Raw genomic sequence first — 23,169 nt, 5'->3', positions numbered from 1 at the left:
TCCAAATTGCCTCACTTTCCACATAAGGTTATGGGCGGAAAAACGTTAATTATCTTGTATATGTAGTGCTATAAAATTGTCCATAAAGGCGTTACGTCTACCTATAAACTAAAATAATTTCATTTGGCAACTCTAATTAAATTATATACAGTTTAAGCGGAAACTGCTCTTGTGTTGTAACTACGTCTATCAAAAACTTTTTTATACAAATATATGTATGAATAATATTTGAACACTTATCAGCAAATAATAGCGTAGCAAATACAAACATATATACAATTTGCGTGCCATTTTCATAGACATAATCGACGAGCGATGGGACTCGCACGTTATGGAGGCTTAACACAGAATATAAAGTAAGATAATAAAGTTTTGTCAAAATTGCAAAAAAAAAAAAATAAAAATTCTCACATTATAAGTCACGTATAAACAGACAGCTGAACATGACTAAATCGACTCAGCTCGACTTGGGTGTTACAAGTTTTGTGGCAATATACACTGTCTAGGTACAAAAAGACAGCGATGAAGCAGTAATTGAGGTGTTTTCAACTTGGAGTTTAACTTCGGACTTTGGCTCAGCACAAGTATGTATAAGGTTTGGAATTGATAAAGATAGCTTTGTGTTGTTTACAGTTACTTAAAATATTCTTCTCGACCAAAAAATGGAATTAATTTGCGGGTATTTTCGCGCGATTATTTTTTTACAACATTCGACGTGGATTAAATCATCAATTGTGCATAGATGAGCTTCGTTCAATTTTTGACGATGAGCCTCCATCAAGCACCAGTGTTTATCGATAGTGTCGTGAATTCAATCGAGGTCGTAGATCATAATTTCGGGAAGGTCGTCCTAAATCAGCTATGGAAACTATTGATGCTGTACGCAAACTGATATTGCAAAATCGTCATGTGACCTATCGTGAGATTGACAAAACGTTAGTGGGAATAGTATAGATTCAATATCGTATGAACATTTGACTGCAAAAAATATTTGTTCACGTTGGAACCCAAACAATTTGTCGATCGCTCAAAAAAAGACTCATGTGGATTGGTCGAGAGAAGTACTAAAAACATATGACAGCGGTGCTTCGAAACACGTCTATGACATCGTGACAGGTAATGAATTGTGGATTTATGTATGTGTATGCGCCCGAAAGTAAAGAGCAGTCGACTGTATGTGTGTTTCAAGCTGAGCCTAATCCAACAAATGTTGTTCTTGCACTTCCAAGCCAATGGTTACCCCTTTTTTTTTTGGAAAAACTGGCCATTTCGCAAACATATCACTGGTGCAACGCAGAACAGTAAATGCTGAGTGGTATACAACAATTTGTTTGCCAGTTGTCTTACAAGAAATCAGGAAAACCAACCGTCGATGATGAATTGCTTTTCACCACGACAAATCTAGCTCTCACACATCGATTGAGACAACTGCATTTTTGAGCACATAAAACATCGATATGATAAGTTATCCTCCGTATAGTCGTATAGTCCGGACTTCTTTTTATTCCCGTTCGTAAAAAATAAAATTATAGCTCAACGTTTTTAAGTACACGAACAGGTCGTTGATGTGTATAGAACTCATGTTTTAGAGATACTTCGATCAGAGTGGCTAAAGTGCTTCGAAAGCAATTTTCGTTGATTAAAATTTGTTTTTGTTCTCGAATCACACAATATAAAAGTCATCCTACGTAAGTATTTCGAATGTACAATATTTAAATTAAATTTTTTTAATTCAAGCTACCCATAAACAAAATAGAAAATTAAACAAAGCAATAAATTTCACTTCTCCAAAGATATAACCTTATATAATAATTGGTCTTACATTCATAGGGTATACAAAGTTTTGTCGGATCCTGCATATACATTATGTTAAGGTCATGGCCATACGTTGATTGTATCTGAGTGCATTTATGCCGATAATGCATATGTACATGTATACGATGAAAACATATGTATGTACATAGGTACATTAGGGTGATTCAAAAAAAACATTTTTTTTTTTTTCAATTGGTACCCGCAAAAATAGGTTCCTAGACACCTCTAAGAAAGCCTAGAGGTGAGAAATAATTTTTTTTCATTGAGTTATAAAATTCATAAGAAATAAAATTTTTTTCCAAAAATAATCAAATTTCAACCGTTAATATCTTTTAAACGGTTGGGTTTACGAAAAAATCATAAGAGACCATATTTTAGAGCATTCAATTTCCTACAAAACCTAATTAACACGATATTTTCTCAAGTAGTTGGAAGCGAGATATAAAATTTTCTATCTGATAATAAGAAAAAATAGAAAACCGTTAGGCGGAGGACCTTCCCGTTACAATTAAAAACTCATATTTGGAGTGGCTTTTTTAGAGGTGTCTAGGAACCTATTTTTGCGAGTACCAATTGAAAAAAAAAAAAAAAAAAAAAATTTTTTTTTAATCACCCTAATGTACATACATATATGAAAATAATTATTCATAAAATGCGCATCTCTATTAAAGTCAACAATTCGCATTCCAATAATCGCACTCATTTATTTATTATTAAAGCTGAAACTGCTATCGCTTTTTATTTACATAATTAATTGTAGGCCCACATATTTATATTCCAATTAAATTAATTATATTTATATTATTGAAGAATATTGTGTTTTGGTTTGGTGGACCGCTGACAGCAACATCTCATACAGAAAACCGTTGGAGAGGGAGAGGATAGAGCGACTGACTGTTCACTGTTACTCAGCTCATCACCAAACAACATAGCAGTGGAAAAGTCTGTAGCAAAATCAGCTGCAAAAATGGCGGCGGCCATAGCTCAAGCTCAATAAGCAGGGAGGGATACAAACGCATCAAAACTGGCTAAAGGAGTAGGAGCCGGAATTTATTGCTTGGAGCTGGATCTTAGGCGACCCTACAAGCTTCCCGAATACTGCAGTATCTTCCGGGGGGATGCCTTTGCCGTCAGGAAAGCTGCTGGAATAGGAAACAAAGCAGGCAACAATATAGAAAAAAAAATATAGAGGTCTATAACCAGACGGCAATCAAGACAATATATGTATACTGGGTTCCAGGCCACAAATGTATTCCGGAAAATGAAATAGCTGATGAGATTGACAAAAGTGCCATGCGGCTTGCTACCGAACAAATACAGGAAATCCGAAAGACGTTAAAAAAAATATATGTGACCTCGCACATAGAAACCCGGCTAGTATGTCAAAATGTCGATTATCGGTTTTCAACGAGAATGTACGTAGAACTATAGGCAGCAACCCGAGAGCTTGTTGGTTTGTCTCGGAAACGCTTCAGAGTGAGTGAAAATGATGTTTTAGTAACGAACAAGAAGGAAGAGGGAGAGAGAACACGTGCTTCACATCTTTCAACGCCTCTCATGAAAAATCCTGTTTTGACACACTAGACGGGTTTCTATGTGCGGGGTCACATATATGTATATATACGAGTACAAAGAAACTTCCGAAAAGGCTGACAGACGAATCAGGGCGAGAAGGACCGCATTAAAAACATGCAGGATTGCCAAAATCAAGTGCAAGAACCCCGAAGAAAAACAATTATGTGTTTTACTCACTCGGTCTTCAAAGAACCGAAGGATAGTTGTTGGCCTAATGCAGTGGTCGACATGAGAGGCACTGCGACTCTGTGAGTGAGCACGAAAATAACCGAAACGCACTGAGAACTGTGTACCCCTTACATTTTGCGAATATTTTCATTCTTTCGTGAACAAGCTCCATGCTTTTTTATTAATTTGAAATATATTACGATTAAAATGATTATATTGGACCCTCAAGACCTTAACTAAAATATAACCTGAAATACATATATTACGAATAAAATAATAAAATAATTATAAACACATTAACTTTATTATCTTTAAATAACATAAAATGCAAAATTACATGCAGAAAGTGCAGGGAAGTAGACATGAGAGAGACGCTATAACACCTTCTATGCCTTTATCTAGTACTATCTAGAACAAGGGACTAAACGAAGTATTAAAATTATGTATCAAAATGCTCGTAAAGTTCACATATAACGTCCTGTATGACGAATACTTCATCTGGCATTACTAACCAGTAGTTCTATGTATAGCTTGACAGCTGGCAAGTAAGGAACAGCTAATTTCGGATATAACAGAACATTATATACTTTTGCAACTTGCAAAGATTAAAGCCGGGGTAGTAACGGGTGATCCGAGTAGTGTTCCTTTTTTCAGTTACCTTTTTTGACAGATCACGCGTGAGTCATGTCAAGCTGTCATGTTATTTTTGTTCGGTATTATTCGGCATTTCATCATGGAAAGATTGCGAATGAACAAGGTTTATAAATCATTGAACTTTATTACCTACTTACTGAGCGTATTGTTCACAACACTATCACCCATCTTGAGACCTAACATTCATCCAGCAGCTGAGAGTGTATACGAAGACCGTGAAGAGTCAATTTGGTGCCGTTTGCAGCAACTCGGACTCACGCATGGAACGACTTGGCGCTTTTTACGTAGAGTTCTTAAATGGAAAGCGTAAAAACTGAAGCCGCTCTTCACTCTATGGGCTCTTGAAAAGTTCCAAGAAAATCCGACGTTTTCGAATCAAATTTTGTTCAGCGATGAGGCCGATTTCTGGCTCAATGGGCATCTAAACAAGCAAAATTGCCACATTTGGGACGAAGTGCAATCTGAAGGGATTTAAGGGCTGCCATTTTATCCAGAAAAAAAAAACAACAGTTTGGTGTGGTTTGTGGACCGGTGGAATCAATGGAATCAATCTTAAAAAATTATGTCGATGAGAACGTAACCGCCAATGTTATCGCGCCATGATAACCGACTATTTGATGCCTGAAATTTAAGTTCGCGATTTCGGCGACACTCAGTTTCAACAAGACGGCGCCACTTCTCACATATCGCATAAATAAATGGATTTATTGAGAGAACAATTAAATGAGCAGATAATTTCACGTTTTCGGCCGGTCGATTGGCTACCATGATCGTGTGATATCACATCGTTAGTTTTTTTTCTTGTGGGGATATGTAAAGTCTAAAGTTTATGTGGACAATCCCGCTTCGATTGACGCCTTGGAGCAAAACATCATGCATGTCATTCGTTTGTAACCAGTTGAAATGCTCGAACGAGTCATCGAATATTGGACTTAACAGATGGACTATCTGAGACGTAGCTGCAGCCAACATTTAAAAGAGATAATCTTCAAAAAATAAATGTCAAAGAATGTTTCTTCGATTGATAATAAACATTCCGCATTAAATTTGAAGTCTCTGTGTTTTTTCTTTAAAGAAGTAGAGCACCTCGAAATGTATTACCCTGCTAGGGCTGCTATATATATTCTGACATTTCCATTGGAAAGTTTGACATTTTTTAGCATAACATCACTCAGAACGTTTTGCCATTTAAACGTGAATTGTTTTATTTCAAGGGAATTAAAAAATTCATCTCGGCCAAAAAATGGAATTAACTCGTGAACATTTTCGTGCGATCATTTTTCACAACTTTCGACGTGGATTATCACGACAAGAGTGCATCGATGAACTAAAATCTTGGTATGGCTATGAAGCACCATCCTATAGCACTGTGAAAAACTGGTACAACGAATTCAATCGTGGCCGACGCTCGCTCAAAGACGAATTCCGTGAAACAGCCGTTGTGCCAGAAAACATCGTTGCCGTACGTGAACTGATAATGCAAGACCGTCATGTAACATACCTTCAGATAGAGGTATGCCTATGCATTTCTCCCACCCGCATACATTCGATATTGCATGAACACCTGGCCGTAAAAAGGTTTGTTCTCGTTGGATCACGCACAATTTGACAATCGCTCAAAAAAAGGCTCGTGTGGATTGGTGTAAAGAAATGCTGAAAAAATACGATCGCGGTGCTTCAAAAGACGTTTATAAGATGGTCACAGGAATCATGGATCTATGCGTATGAGCCCGAAACAAAACAGCAATCGACAAAAAAAAAATAAAAAAAAAAAAAAATAAAAAACATTTTCGTTGATAAATATGCTTATTTACATTATTAGGCCAGAAATATATATAGCAACCTACGTATGGTACATATTTTAGAATTGCACTTTTTTATTTAGATGAAGCTATAATGCTTCATTTAATTTTTTACACTAATGTATATTTAAAGCCATTTTAATTTTGATAGTTTTGATAACAGATCGGAGTACCAATACTATTGGTTTTATATTTAAAATTTAAGCTAATCATTTGTGTATAAAAAAGTATGGAAGAAGAATTGTTATGCGCAATTCATCACGAGTCCATTGCGAACGCACAGTTTTCAGAAACGTTAATCGCAACTAAGTAAGTATGTCTAACATTTTGACTAAAGTGTTTCTTGTAATCCTGCTTTTGAAGCTGTCTGCAAACTCGAATGCCTCTAAAGCAGCGGTAATTACAAGTGTTTTAATATTTATTATATTTGAAACAAAAAAATAAATGAAATGAAATAAAATAATATTAAATAAAATTTAGTTTAACGAAATTCATATATGTACATATGTATGCTTTTTCTTTCAGCGTAACTTAGCCTTTAGCTTGTCCTATATGAATTTAACTTACGGTGAAAAGGATATCTTTAGTGAATTTAAATACAAATTTTATAATGAACAAGTAAGGAAGGGCTAAGTTCGGGTGTCACCGAACATTTTATATTCTCGCATGATAAGGTGATAAACGAGATTTCATTATACGTCATATACATATTTTTAAAATACCGTATTTTTGTAAAGTTTCATTCCGCTATCATCATTGGTTCCTAATGTATATACTCGTATTATACAGAAAGGCATCAGATGTAATTCAAAATAGCGTTATATTGGAAGAAGGCGTAGTTGTGAACCGATTTCACCCATATTTCGTACATGTCATCAGGGTGTTAAGAAAATATTATATATCGAATTTCATTGAAATCGGTCTAGTAGTTCCTGAGATATGGTTTTTGGTCCATAAGTGGGCGAGGCCACGCCCATTTTCAATTTTTAAAAAAATTCTGGGTGCAGCTTCCTTCTGCCATTTCTTCCGTAAAATTTAGTGTTTCTGACGTTTTTTGTTAGTCGGTTAACGCACTTTTAGTGATTTTCAACATAACCTTTGTATGGGAGGTGGGCGTGTTATTATCCGATTTCTTCCATTTTTGAACTGTGTATGGAAATGCCTGAAGAAAGCGATTCTGTAGAGTTTGGTTGACATAGCTATAGTAGTTTCCGAGACATGTACAAAAAACTTAGTAGGGGGCGGGGCCACGCCCACTTTTCCAAAACAATTGCGTCCAAATATGCCCCTCCCTAATGCGATCCTTTGTGCCAAATTTCACTTTAATATCTTTATTTATGGTTTAGTTATGACACTTTATAGGTTTTCGGTTTCCGCCATTTTGTGGGCGTGGCAGTTGGCCGATTTTTCCCATCTTCGAACTTAACCTTCTTATGGAGCCAAGAAATACGCGTACCAAGTTTCATCATGATATCTCAATTTTTACTCAACGGACGGACAGACAGACGGACGGACAGACAGACATCCGTATTTCAACTCTACTCCTCACCCTGATCACTTTGGTATATATAACCCTATATCTGACTCTTTTAGTTTTAGGACTTACAAACAACCGTTATGTGAACAAAACTATAATACTCTCCTTAGCAACATTGTTGCGAGAGTATAAAAACGTAAAGTGAAAATTTGTATTGAATTTAAAGTGAAGGAAAATGTAACGAGCTACGCATTACATTCCTCAATAGATTTATTACGTGGCGATGACAGTCGCTTAAACTTAATGAAAGTACCTGTAAATGGTTGCCAGCTTGGGAAACTAGGCACAATTGCAAACAGCATGCTTGGAGTATTTTTTAAAGAGATGAGACGAATATCAAATTTGCCATTGCGCTGCCCACTTTATGCGGTAAGTGAAGTGAAGTGTTATCAAATTGCTCGAAAATTTGTATTCTTAAATTTATTTATCCTTTTTTGTTTTCTTCAGAACAAATTGTATTATTTAACGAATTACACCATAAATCCAGATTCATTTCCACCTATAACGATCCCCATGCAATGGATACTAACAATAAGAATTTTACAAAAGCAAAATTATGTTGGCACCCTATATTTTCATGGCAAGTTTTACATAATATGAATTACTAAATATTTTAAATAAAATATTTAATAAAGAAATCGGCAAAAATATGTATCAGAGTATAATAGTTTTGTTCACCTAACGGCGAGATAGATATGGGGTTATATACCATATATACATATATAAATGATCAGGATGAGGAGAGGAGTTGAAATCCGGGTGACTATCTGTTTGTCCCCGTCTGTCCTTCCGTGCAAGCTGTAACTTGAGTAAAATTTACGAAGATGAAACTAGGTACACACAATATTTCTTGGCAAAAAAAAAAATTATGAGTTCGTAGATGGGAATAATCGGACTACCACCACGCCCACAAAACGCCATTAAAAGAAAATTCGCTTAGAGCAACTCTTACTATACTACATCGACAGTGTAAAAATGGGTGAAATCGGATGATAACCGTGCCCACTCCACACATAACGCTAAATACTCTAGAGATTATAGTTCCGAGATGATATAAGAGAACTTTATGGGAGCCGGTGTGAAAATTGGACGTCCACTTTTTGGTGAAATCACATATCTTGGACTCGACCGAGCGATTTCGACTAAATTACTTAATTTATTTTAATTTTAATTTAAATTTTACATTAGTAATTTGTTTAAGGTATGACATCTTATGACCAAAAATTTCCCAAATTCAATCCAAACTGTTCAAGGCTATAGGTGCTGAATATGTGGACCCCAGTATCTATTGTTAACTTTTGACCGAAAATATCTTTCAATGTATGGGATTTTAATTGAAATTCAGAGTGAATATTTTCCTGATAATAATATCTCTCTGTATCAAAAATGTTTTGATTCGGCTCAATACTTCTCTGAATAACCATATACCTAATATAAATATTTTCGAATTTCGGGCTGACTACATATCGCATATATCGGCCAATATGTAAGTTATCTCAATGAAAATGAGAGATAAAATTAAGCGAAAACATGACCTATGATTTTTGCAAATTGCAAGAGTATAAATGTTCAGTTGCACCCGAATTTTGCCCTTCCTTTTCGCTTGGTTGCTTGTTTCCATATACTTTGATGATTCCAGGTATGAGATGTTATATCATATTCATAAACGTGACTAGATGTCGAGATGGAGCGTATAGCGGTGAAAGTGTTAAGGGTGCGCGAGATACTAAAGTAATACCATGTTTCGACCAAAAATTTTAAGTGATTAGATTACATTTAATCCTTGCATTAATCTACACTGTCCTCACTGCAGTTGGAAATTCATAAAACAGCTGTTTTTGCGATTAAAATTCACATCGTTTAATATTTATTAAAAAAAAAACATTTCAATGTCGTATTTTATTATAAAAGTCGTCTTGTTTTAAATATTTTTCATTTAGTGGCAATAATAGATGCACTTTTTGATTTAGGAAGTCGGTTGCCAGGTTCGAATGCATTGCTTTCAATTCATTGCTCTTTTGATTTTTTTGTTTGTTTACACTTTTTTCTGTTCGTATTGTCTCAAACAGCTGTGATAATGTAATAGAATTCCTTACTGATAAACAAATGCCGCTAAATCAGAGTCGCATAGGGAGATTACGAGTAGATTAGCTTCGAATCTCCTCATTTTTGTATGCCGAATCTTACTAAATCTAGTAGATTAGTGAAAATATATCTAGTAGATTAGTGAAACAATCTATTGATAGCCTAACCGTGCGATTCTGTACTGTGATATAGTCTCAAGTCTCTAAATTTGAGATTTTAAGTTAGAGACAATTTTTGAGACTTGAGGCGATTTTGCTATTCTGTATGTGACAGTCACAAAATCTATTACATTTCATTATTCAGAGATGTTTTTTACACTTGAATGAAAATAAATATGTCGATAACAAATATTAAATTTTCTATAACATAGTCAAAAAACATAGGTATTATCCATAAAAATAAAAATATATGTTGACTTCGTTTTATAATATTTACTAAATTTATGTAAGATTGATTTATTTTTAACCTTTTCGTGTTTGAGTTGCTTACAAAATATAAAAAAACGGCAATCGATTAATATTTATGATGATCTCTATTCAGTACATTCAAAACCATCAGGTCTCAAATTTGAGGCAATATTTTGAGACTAACGCTAGAGACTGTTTAGTGAATAGTAACTAGTCACAAATTAAGACTTTACCTCAAAATGTGACGTGATTAAGCGTCGGTCGGATCATAGTGTAAGGAAATAATAATTTCGTTTGAAGTTCCCATAAGTAGTAATCTTGGCGTCACTAACCAGTGCATAAAAAATTGCATTTCATTAAGTACTCTCTTATATCTGTACGCAAAACTATTTGTAAATAAACGCGAAAGGGCGTAAAATGAGCATATTTTATCAGAGATAACGAACGATTAGTTGAATATGCAAATATAATTAAAGTGTGATTATGAGTTAAGGTAAGTAAACTCTCTATTTCAAGTGTAAGTTTTTGATTCTAGAGAATTGCATACTTCTGTAAACCGTTTTATTGACCAAGGGATTTGCTTAACGTTGAATGACGAACTTTCGTATCATTTCCAAAGGGCAACCTAAGTATATACGATTATGTATTAAATCCAACCAAACAAAAAATTACTTCGTGTGTGTTGTGTTGCTATGTTATACATACGTAGATACAAATAATGCTATATTAATTAAACAATTAAAAATATTAATTTTTTGTTGTTTTTTTAACAGTCCTGCGACAGACCTTGTATATAAAAGGTCAATGAAAAAGTCTCCGGCCTGACACATAAATAGCGCTACTATAATTAAATTCATGCATTTTTTAGTTAGCCCTAACATTCAGAAAGCACGAGTATAAACTGATTTCGGATCATTAGTTTGTGAATTATATAATTTTGAGGGAGTAACTTTTGTTATTGTGCAAAAAATGGGCAAAAAGAAATTCCATGTGTTGATAAAATATTGCTTTTTGAAGGGGAAAAATACAGTTGAAACTGAAACTTGGCTGGATGACGAGTTTCCAGATACTGCCCCAGAAAAATCAACCATTAAAGATTTGTATGCTAAGTTGAGACTTGATGTAATGAGTACCGAAGACGGTGAACGCGGTGAACGCCCAAAAGAGGTTGTTAAAGACGAAAACTTCAAAAAAGTTCACAAAATAATTTTGGATGACCGGGTGTCTAAAGACATCAGCTGAATGTGTACATCATACTATTCATGAATATTTGGGTATCAGAAAGCTCTGTGCAAAGTGGGTGCCGCACGAGCTCACTTTTGACTAAAAACAACGACGAGTTGATGATTCGGAGCAATATTTGAAGACCTTCAAATGTTACAAATCCCAATATTTGCATTGATATGTGATAATGAAAGAAACTGGACTCCATCATTTTCATTCCGAAGTTCAATCGACCTTTATCCGATTGGACTGCACACGATAAACCCGCTAGTGTGGAAATCAGGATGTGCATGCAATAACTTTTATTGACCACCTTAAAAAAGGAAAGACCATCGACTACTACTTAGAGCTATTGGAACGGTCGAAGAACGGCCGCATTTGAAGCAAAAGAAAGTTCTATTTCACCAAGCAATCTATAAATTAGGCGTCCACATTTTTCGTACTTTCCATATCTGATATCGAAAATTTGTATTGCAGTTGGTCGTTATTATCACTACTCACAACGTGTCATAAAGCATCGTAAAATCATAAAATCATAAATTTTTATACTAGTTTAAAAAATTTGTGGTTGGATTGCATAATAAAATAAGTTTATGCAAATACAACTCTGAACGCTATGTTTTCAGATCGTTCTAAATTAGAACTTTATAAGATTAACCGTGCGATTCTGTAACTTGAGACAGTCTCAAGTCTCTAAATTTGAGATTTTAAGTTAGAGACAATTTTTGAGACTTGAGATGATATTGCTATTCTGTAAGTGACAGTCACAAAATCTATTACATTTCATTATTCAGAGATGTTTTTACACTTGAATGAAAATAAATATGTCGATAACAAATATTAAATTTTCTATAACATAGTCGAAAAACATAATTATCAATGAAAATAAAAATATATGTTGACTTTGTTTCATAATATTTACGAAATTTATGTAAAATTGATTTATTTTTGACCTTTTCCTGCTTAAGTTGCTTAGAAAATATAAAAAAAACGGCAATCGATTAATATTTATGATTATGATGATCTCTATTCAGTATATTCAAAATGGCAGACAAGAGTTCTTTTTAGTTTTGTGACCTGCTAACTACCAGGTCTCAATATTTTGAGACTAACGCTAGAGACTGTTTAGTGAATATGTATGTAGGCCAGGAACTTTTCAATTGAATATACATATATACATACATAAGTATGTACATGAAATAGAAATAATTCTTCATTATATGCGCCTCTCTATTGAAGTCATCATTTCGCATTCCAGTAATTGCACTCATTTATTTGTTAATAAAGCTCAAAATGCTATCGCTTTTTGTTTACATAATTAATTGTAGGCTCACATATGTATATTCCATAAACCATATATGTACATAAATGTGTGCATATACTCCAATTTAAAAATATACAATATTAATAATTTTATTTACAATAAGTATGGTATGTGATGTGTGTTTATTGTTTATTGAAATCGAAATTTAACTGAATTATAAATAATCCTATAATTGAAGACTTGAAGATTAAATATGCATTTTCTAGGAATTGAAATTTGATATTGGCTAGTGAGTTGTAAAAAGGAATGACTTCAAGAGTGATAGAAGTATGGTAGAGATAAAGCCTAGCTTTTAAAATTACTCTATTTAAATTACTATTATTATCACAAATAGCAGGTAAATGGCTGATTTTCAAAAAATTAAGTGCGTAATGCCAAGTTGTAATATACCAGATTGTTCAATAATTTGTCGTTCGATAAGAGAGGGCGTTTACCGAAATTTACCAAATGTATCCATTTTTTTTTGTTTTCTTGGTACACTCTTCATATGAACGTATGTGAAGTTTCATTTCAATCTGTCAAATTCATTCTTTGTTTACAAGCCATTTAGTGTCGCCGTGTCACAGTATTTTTTTTTTTTTTCAAATGGAAAAATTGTATATCGTGCAGTGATAAAATCTTTTTTTGGTAGGTGCAGCACCAAAAGAAATTCACGAACGAATGTTAAAAGTGTATAATGATTGTTCACCTACAATTAGAGCAGTAGAAAGATGGGTTACTGAGTTTAAACGTGGTCATACAAGCCTAGAAGACGATCCACGTGAAGGACGTCCGAAAAGCGCATCCACACCAGAAATCATAGCCGAAAATACAGCATATGGTTTTGGAAGATCGTCGATTGACTGAGAGAAATTTTGTAGAGGCGCTACACATCTCCTTAGGCAGTGTGAGCAATATTCGAAGTGAAATTTTGGGTTTAGAAAGCTGTATGCACAATGGATGCCGCATTCGTTTACAATGGAACAACAACACGTTTGAATGCGACATTCTCAGCAACATTTGGAGCGTTTTAAAAAGGATAAAGTGGATTTTGTGCATCAATTCATCGCTATGGATGAGACTTGATCCATGAAAAAATTCGTAAAAAAAAGAAAAAAAAGAGAGTAAAGTTCGAATTGTTGGAGCATCCACCGTATTCACCAGATTTCGCCCCCAGCGACTTTCATTTGTTTCCAGAACTCAAAAAATTGTATGCGTGGCAAACGTTTTTCATCAAATGAAGAGGTCATAATGGCTGTTGAAGCGTATTTTGCAGAACTTCCGGATTCTCACTTCAGGGATGGGATCCACAGATTGGAGGATCGTTGGAGCAAGTGTATTAATGTTCAAGGAGATTATACTGAATAATAAAGTGTATTTTGAATCATAGAATTGCGTTTTTCTTATCAAACGACAAAACTTATTAAACAACCTGTTAGATACTGCAAACGAGTAGAAAAGTTATCAAAAAAAAATTCAGCACTTTGCAGAATGAATCTCGGAAGAAATTGTACGGACCGAGTGGCTATAGCATATAGCTGCCATACAAACTGACTAACGTACGTTCTTGTAAGGCATCTTAAGTATTTGTGAGGGGTATTATAGCTTCTGCGAGGCAAAAATTAAAGAGGGAATATTTGTAGGTCCACAAATGCTGTAACTGATAAAAGAAAAGAGTTTTGAAGAAAAGCTGATGATGAAGTGGTGAGTTTGGAAATCTTTTATAAACGAATTTTCAGCGAATTTTGTTTTATATCTTCGATCAACTGAAAATGAGTTCTTCGGAGTATTTCAGTTTGGGTCATATACTCAGTCTCATCGGCAGTTATACAGCTCTCCGTGAATATGGGATCGGATTCTCAAGCAAAAAGAAAAACAAGTAAGGAAGGGCTAAGTTCGGGTGTCACCGAACATTTTATACTCTCGCATTTACATATTTTTCAAATACCAAATATTTTTGTAAAGTTTTATTCCGCTATCATCATTGGTTCCTAAAGTATATACTCGTATTATACAGAAAAGGCATCAGATGGAATTCAAAATAGCGTTATATTGGAAGAAGGCGTTGTTGTGAACCGATTTCACCCATATTTCGTACATGTCATCAGGGTGTTAAGAAAATATTATATACCGAATTTCATTGAAATCGGTCTACTAGTTCCTGAGATATGGTTTTTGGTCCATAAGTGGGCGAGGCCACACCCATTTTCAATTTTTAAAAAAAGCCTGGGTGCAGCTTCCTTCTGCAATTTCTTCCGTAAAATTTAGTGTTTTTTGTTAGTCGGTTGACGCACTTTTAGTGATTTTCAACATAACCTTTGTATGGGAGGTGGGCGTATTTCTTCCATTTTTGACTGTATATTTGAAGGAAACGACAATATAGAATTTTTGACATAGCTACAGTAGTTCCGAGATATGTACAAAAAACTTAGTAGGGGGCGGGGCCACGCCCACTTTTCCAAAGATCAACTGATAAATGAGTTCTTCACTTTAATATCTTTAATTATGGCTTAGTTATGACACTTATAGGTTTTCGGTTTCCGTCATTTTGTGGGCGTGGCTGTGGGCCGATTTTGCCCATCTTCGAACTTAAACTTCTTATGGAACCAAGGAAAAAAAATGATTGTTTATCAGCTTGACGGACGGACGGACGGACAGACGGACGGACGGACAGACAGACATCGATTTCGCAACCCTGATCATTTGCGTTTTTAGTTTTAGGACAAACAACCGTTATGTGAACAAAACTATAATACTCTCCTTAGCAACATTGTTGCGAGAGTATAAAAACGAAATCAGTCGAGCAAGAATTTTCATACCCAAAATGTCCACAAAAATCATTCGAATGTACTCGCGAGAGATGTCCAGCTCTCTTGTCATCTCTCGAACACTGCCTGACGATTTTCAAGCACCACATCCTTCACTTTCATTTCATCAGTTGAAGAGGTTGTAGGTCGTCCAGAACGAGGCATGTCTTTAACGATCTCTCGACCGTCTTTGAAGGCTTTGTACCACTCGTAGGCTTGTGTTTTTGATAAAACAGAATCATCGTAAGCCTTTTTCAACATTCGCAACGATTCCGCATATGAAATTTGGTTAGATATACAAATCTTAAGGCAAATTCTTTGTGATAGATCGTGCTCATATTTTCCATAGCAATTAATTACAGTGCTACCAACTTTTTTTGAAATATCAATACTCGGGAATTTAATTACAATTTCTGGTTATTTTTTTTTGTCACATTGTATGAAACACCCTATTCACACATAAGTATGTTGATAAATACGCAAATTAGGATGACATTAGCCTAGTAAGTAGATAATTAAACAAGTAAGATTGGGCTAAGTTCGGGTGTCACCGAACATTTTATACTGCATGATAAAGTGATAATCGAGATTTAATTATACGTCATTTATATATTTTTCAAATACCGTATTTTTGTAAAGTTTTATTCCGCTATCATCATTGATTCCTAATGTACATATATACTCGTATTATACAGAAAAGGCATCAGATGGAATTCAACCGATTTCACCCATATTTCGTACATGTCATCAGGGTGTTAAGAAAATATTATATACCAAATTTCATTGAAATCGGTCTAGTAGTTCCTGAGATATGGTTTTTGGTCCATAAGTGGGCGAGGCCACGCCCATTTTCAATTTTTAAAAAAAGCCTGGGTGCAGCTTTCTTCTGCCATTTCTTCCGTAAAATTTAGTGTTTCTGACGTTTTTTGTTAGTCGGTTAAGTCCTTTTAGTGATTTTCAACAACCCCTTTGTATGGGAGGTGGGCGTGGTTATTATCCGATTTCTTCCATTTTGAACTGTATATAGAGATGCCTGAAGAAAACGACTCTGTAGAGTATGGTTGACATAGCTATAGTAGTTTCTGAGATATGTACAAAAAACTTAGTAGGGGGCGGGGCCACGCCCACTTTTCCAAAAAAACTACGTCCAAATATGCCCCTCCCTAATGCGATCCTTTGTGCCAAATTTCACTTTAATATGTTTATTTATGGCTTAGTTATGACACTTTATAGGTTTTCGGTTTCCGCCATTGTGTGGGCGTGGCAGTTGGCCGATTCTGCCCATCTTCGAACTTAACCTTCTTATGGAGCCAAGAAATACGTGTACCAAGTTTCATCAAGATATCTCAATTTTTACTCAAGTTACAGCTTGCACGGACGGACGGACAGACGGACGGACGGACAGACAGACATCCGGATTTCAACTCTACTCGTCACCCTGATCACTTTGGTATATATAACCCTATATCTGACTCTTTTAGTTTTAGGACTTACAAACAACCGTTATGTGAACAAAACTATAATACTCTCCTTAGCAACTTTGTTGCGAGAGTATAAAAATGATTGGCACAGCATGACATTGCATGCCAGAATATCTAATCATTGCCAGACATATCTTTGTTTATTTTGTGCATGTTGCATGAGCATTCTATTTCATCTCTTATCGACCGTTTTTTTTATACCCTTAACGTTTATTTTTTTTTTTTGTTATTTTTAGTGGATAACATCGACAAGAAAAAACGTTAACTACGGCTGCACCAAACCTAATATACCCTTCACAGGTGCATTTCTTTTAGTAACTATGTGTTCAGTTTGTATGGAAGCTATATGCTATAGTTAACCGATCTGAACAATTTTTTCGGAGATTATATTATTACCTTAAGCAGTAATACGTGTGGAATTTCGTGAAGATACCACGTCAAATGTGAAAATTTTCCTACAAGAACTTGATTTCGATCGTTCAGTTTGCATGGCAGCTATATGCTATAATGGTCTGATATCGGCAGTTCCGACAAATGAGCAGCTTCTTGAAGAGAAAATGACGTTTGCATAATTTCAAAATGATATCTTAAAAACTGAGGGACTAGTTCGTACATATACAGACAGACGGACAGACGGACGGACAGACAGAAAAACGGACATGGCTAAATCGACTCAGCTCAACATACTGATCATTTATATATATACTTTATAGGGTCTCCGACGCTTCCTTCTAGGTGACAAACTTAATATCCCATGTTCAGGGTATAATAAAGCCTGCAAAATAAGCGTTGTGCTAATTTATATTGCTTTGATTATCAGTTTACATTATATACCAGTATCTATGGAGTGATTTCAAAAAGTAAGAAGACAACTTCAAATTTCTTGTGCTATATAATAGAGCTTACAATAAGGTGAAAAGACGCATTTAGACAGGTAAATTTTATGAGTTGAAATGCAATTAAAAGGAATACAACAACGATTTGACGTTTGAAATTCCATTAGGTGGAACGAAAGACTGATAGCTGCTGGGTAAACAACGATATACTGTGCCAGACAGCTGTGTCTGTAGGCATAAAACAGCTGTTCCACAACACTTGTTATATTCGGTCAAAATTAGCGAACACATGTTGTTATTAGAATAATTTTCTATTGAAAAAAAAAGAAATAATTGCCAACAATGTCAATTGCAATTATTAGCTTCTTTCGCTTCAAGCAACCTATCAAACACCACATTTCTTTCAAGCAATTCTCAAAAGTTGTGTAACACAATGACAGATTACAACTTTTCATACAAGCATACTCTATCATTACACTGGATTTATGGATGTGGTTGTTATTGTTGTGGCGACAGAAAACATTCCTGAAGTGATTTCAATGAATGGTACCGAATTGATAGTTAATGGGATTATGTATTTCATAGTAACCGATGCCAAAATATTGCATATCTCCAGAAAGATTAAGTGATTTGAGTGTTATTGGGGCGCTGCGGTAGGTTAAGAAACTATTCGTAAGGGGTTTGGTAAGTTTCGTTACGACAACAACTAAGAATTTCACAAAATGATTTTGATGACGACATTAGGAAGTTAGTAGAGATAGCTGACACCATCAATATATTAAATATTTCACAATGGCAATTAAACGGAATATCTGATGAAATTATCAAGAGACCGCCTCACAGTCGCAAAATGACTGTTAACTAGTGTAGTCGTTATTATTATTATTTTTTTTTGCATTAGGTTTGCATTAATACGATTTACTGAGTGGCTAATATAGCACATTTAGACTGATAAGCGGAAAATTATTAACTTTATGAAATGAGTGCAAAACGTAGTAATAATTAGATTATTATTCCGCGCAATTTGTAAATTTGTTGTGTGTCGTGATCCAAGTAAAGGTACTTTTTTCAACAGCCTTTTTTTGGCAGATCACGCGTGAGTCGTGTCAAGCTGTCATATGATTTTTGTTCAGTATTGTTTGGCATTTCATCATAGAAAGATTCGGCGTAGATAATTTCACGTTTTGGGCCGGTCTATTGGCCAACATGATCATATGATATCAAACCGTTAGACTTTTTCCTTTGGGGATATGTAAAGTCTAAAGTCTATGTTCCGCTTAGATTCAGGCCCTGCAGCAAACCATCACGCGTGTCATTCGTTTGTTACCAGTCGAAATGCTCGAATGAGTCATAAAAATTGGACTCAACGGATGGACCAACTGAGACATAGCCACGGCCAACATTTGAAAGAGATAATCTTCAAAAAAATTAATTCCAAAAAATCTTCTTTTGAATAATAATTGATTCCTACTAAATTTGAAGTGTCTGCGTTTTTTCTTAAAAAAAGTAGTGAACCTCAAAATGGTTCTCCCTTTATTATTACGCTAAAAGTATCGCTCTTCCAAATCGATTTTCTCTCCGGAACCGTACATATTTTACTCTAAATTATTTGCGAGGCATTATATCTCGCAAATATGTTGAATAACGGTCCTTTTGGTAACCTGTATTATACAACTTTGCATTGCTTTCACGAAGAAATCATTTCCCCTTCGCCAAAAGCGCTATATTTTTTAGTTTTATTATATAATTTCATCGGAAATCGGTAACCTTGTAATCTCCCGTATTTTTCTGTTCTTCGGTCTCTATTATTTCTAATGGAACCCTGCTATTTTTACGGTAACACAAAGGGCTAACTGCTTAGTGCGCTGCCAGTTTCATTTACATTTTAGTACAACACTCTTTGGTTAGCTGTTTCATGGTCCGTATAATTTTGGACACACATTAAGATTAATCATAACTATATTTGTATGTATGTATGAATATATGTATGCATCCATATATACTATATATGTATATGTACATGACAATCGATTTAGATTTATTTCTGTTTCGGTTGGAAAAATTTGTTCCGGTCAAACATTGTTTCACTTCATTTTAATTGCCAATCACGTGCTTGTCAGTTTATATAAACTTTTTATGTGCTTTTCGCATGTTAATAATTATATATGTACATATATATATGTATGTATTATATACATACTTATAATTTAATAAGTTTAATGTATTTACAATGCAAATATCATTTTAATAATCTACAATTTACTAATGTTTTATATATGTATGTATGTATATAAATACATATTTATATAATCATAAATGAATAGAGAAGTAAAGGGTCTTAAATAGGGGCAAATGGCTGAGTAAATGAAATAAAAATTGCAATTGCGGAGTATTCATTATACCCTAAACGGGGTATATAACATACATACATACGTATAAAAATTATCATTGTGTGAGCTCAGCTGATAAGGCATTTCCAGCTATCCGCTGTATTTATTCTCAGTTTTTTCAGATACCGATCTGAAATTTTGCGCACGTGCTTTTTTCCATTTGAAGCTGCTTGATTGAATTGCTGATATCGGACCATTTATATGATAGTCATATAAAGGGACAGATCTGAGAAAATATAGTTCTTGTAAGGAAAAATATTTTATTTGATAAGTTATCTTCTCGATATTTCACATAGATAATGATGAATATGTGGTTCAGATCAAACAACTATAGCATATAGCTGCCACACAAGCTAACTAACCAAAATCAAGAAAAATATATTTGTATACCCTATTTTGCTATTATACCATGTTCCGATCAAAAATTTGAAGTTATTAAATTACATATAATCTATTCACTAATCTAGACTGTTCTCACTGCCGTTGGAGATTTATAAAACCGGTGTTCTTTACATTAAAACATTCGCATTGTTTAATATTTATTAAAAGAAAACATTGTAATGTCGTATTTTGTTTTAAAAGTCGGCTTATTTTAAACGATTTCCATTTAACGGATGTAAGGAACACAATTTTTGATTTGGGAAGTCGATTGACAGGTGAATTTAGAAACATTGCTTTCCATTTTTTTTATATTTTTTTTTTTTTGTAGTGTCGAAATCAGCCGTGACAATGTGATAGTGTAATATATTTACTTACTGACAAGCAGATGAAGCTGAAACAGAGATTTCGAGCAGATCAGCTTCAAAGCTTCTCGATGACGAGAAAAACAAATTTCATTTTATATGACGAAATCTTGATAAATCTAGCAGGTTAGTGAAATAATCTACTCAACAGCCTAAATCTCGTGATTAAGTGTCGGTCGAAAGATGGTATTACAAATGTTCCTCTGAGGAATGGAGCATTTTTTCTTGTTTTGTACCAATTTGGTTTGATAGTCTACAGCGACATTCTTCGGATAAGTGAATACTTGGAGTCTGATACCAGTCACGATTTTCTGCCTTAGTTTTTCGTAAAGCACATTGTTTGATGAAGACACAACGTGAAAAATAGGTAACGGATCCTGCAAAACTAATTTCTCGAGCATATATTCTACACTTAAACTCTATATAAAAAAAAAAACTGCCAAAACTAGAGCATTTGAAAAAAAATATAGGGGGACAAAACCGAAAGTATTATACTTCATAAAAAATTGTACAATTGATTAGGTAAAATTGCTGTCTAACTTATGTTAAATCAAATGTCATTTTAAATTCTTATGCTTTTTTTCACATACAGATGTGACTCACGGGGCTAGTGAGTTTAATGTGAAAAACGTGTTTGAACATGCACAGTTACCACGCGCCTTTCGAAGCCCCCTTTTTAAATATGTACGATATGTAGTATGTATGTATGTAGGAGAAATTTTATTATATTTGAGAACTTATCAGCAAATAATAAATAATACCAATACCAAAATCTGTATTATACAGTGCCATATTCATAAACATACTTATGTATGTATGTATATACTTAGTACTATAAAACTCAATAACAAGATGCAGAGGAGACTTTATAGAGGCCTAACTGTCTAGTATGGTGGAATCAGAAGTAAGGAAATGGGTTTCCCTTTGAAGTTTCCATACGCTGTATGCTTGATGTCACTAACTAGTGCATAGAAATATTGCATTCCATAAAAATCTATCTTATCAATTATTTCTGCACGCTGAAATAAATAAAATAAATAAACGCGAATGGGCGTAAAATGAGCACATTCAGAGATAACGAACGCTAAGCTTGCTCTTAAGAGTTGTGTTTGCAAATACAATTAAAATATTATTATAAGTATTTTTAGTTAAAGTAAGCAAACTCTATTTTTTAAGTGGTACATTCTTTCGGCTTGTTAACCTACTTTTTTATTCTAACGGTTTTTGTGCCGGCTTGTTGTGCAATAGTTACAAGCTTTTGTAAACCGGTTCAATGACCATATGATGTGTTTAATGACGAGTGGCGAACTTCCAAGGCGCTATGGCAACTTAAATTTGGAAACCCGAAATATATTATGTATGTATGTATTACGAGGGCTGCTATATATATTCTGGCCTAGGGCAACACTAAGTGTTGCCAGGTGCAATCTGACATTTCCATTGGAAAGTTTGACATTTTTTGGCATAACATCACTCAGAACGTTTTGTCATTTAATTGTGAATTGTTTTATTTACAGGGAATTAAAAAATTCATCTCGGCCAAAAAATGGAATTAACTCGTGAACATTTTCGTGCGATCATTTTTCACAACTTTCGACGTGGATTATCACGACAAGAGCGCATCGATGAACTAAAATCTTTGTATGGCTATGAAGCACCATCCTATAGCACTGTGAAAAACTGGTACAACGAATTCAATCGTGGCCGACGCTCGCTGAAAGACGAATTCCGTGAAGGTCGTCCAAAAACAGCCGTTGTGCCAGAAAACATCGATGCCGTACGTGAACTGATAATGCAAGACCGTCATGTAACATACCTTCAGATAGAGGCATGCCTATGCATTTCTCCCACCAGCATACATTCGATATTGCATGAACACCTGGCCGTTAAAAAGGTTTGTTCTCGTTGGATCACGCACAATTTGACAATCGCTCAAAAAAAGGCTCGTGTGGATTGGTGTAAAGAAATGCTGAAAAAATACGAGCGCGGTGCTTCAAAAGACGTTTATAAGATCGTCACAGGTGACGAATCATGGATCTATGCGTATGAGCCCGAAACAAAACAGCAATCGACAAAAAAAACATTTTCGTTGATAAATATGCCTATTTACATTATTAGGCCAGAAATATATATAGCAACCTACGTATATGTATGTATTTACCTAAGTAAGAAATGTACTGTTAGCATAGAGTATTTCAACCCAGCAAGCAAAAATTGCTTCGACAATATCTGAGTCTGAGTTCAGTTCAGACATTTGCTCTCTTCTATAAGCCGAAAGCTCAAAGTTAATTACGATCAAGCTTTTCAACGATTGGAATTGTTTGTTATGTTTTTAAAACTTC

At 34.6% G+C, this 23,169-nt stretch overlaps 1 protein-coding gene and 1 long non-coding RNA gene across 3 annotated transcripts in view; one reads left to right on the top strand and one right to left on the bottom strand.

The window, feature by feature from the left end:
- The window catches only part of LOC126751022 (ATP-binding cassette sub-family C member 4), a 53,013-nt gene that overhangs the window by 16,785 nt on the left and 13,059 nt on the right, over window positions 1–23,169 (bottom strand). The gene's annotated exons all lie outside the window — the stretch shown is intronic.
- Window positions 324–3,812, top strand: LOC126751061 (uncharacterized). The gene is made up of 3 exons (XR_007665849.1): window positions 324–584; window positions 634–1,688; window positions 2,626–3,812. It is a non-coding gene; the product is annotated as an uncharacterized LOC126751061 (long non-coding RNA).

The sequence above is a fragment of the Bactrocera neohumeralis genome, chromosome 2 (assembly GCF_024586455.1).
Source record: "Bactrocera neohumeralis isolate Rockhampton chromosome 2, APGP_CSIRO_Bneo_wtdbg2-racon-allhic-juicebox.fasta_v2, whole genome shotgun sequence".
In the NCBI taxonomy this organism is placed as follows: Eukaryota; Metazoa; Arthropoda; class Insecta; order Diptera; family Tephritidae; genus Bactrocera; species Bactrocera neohumeralis.
Note: the sequence above shows the minus strand (reverse complement) of the source record. Positions and strands in the feature narration are given on the sequence as shown.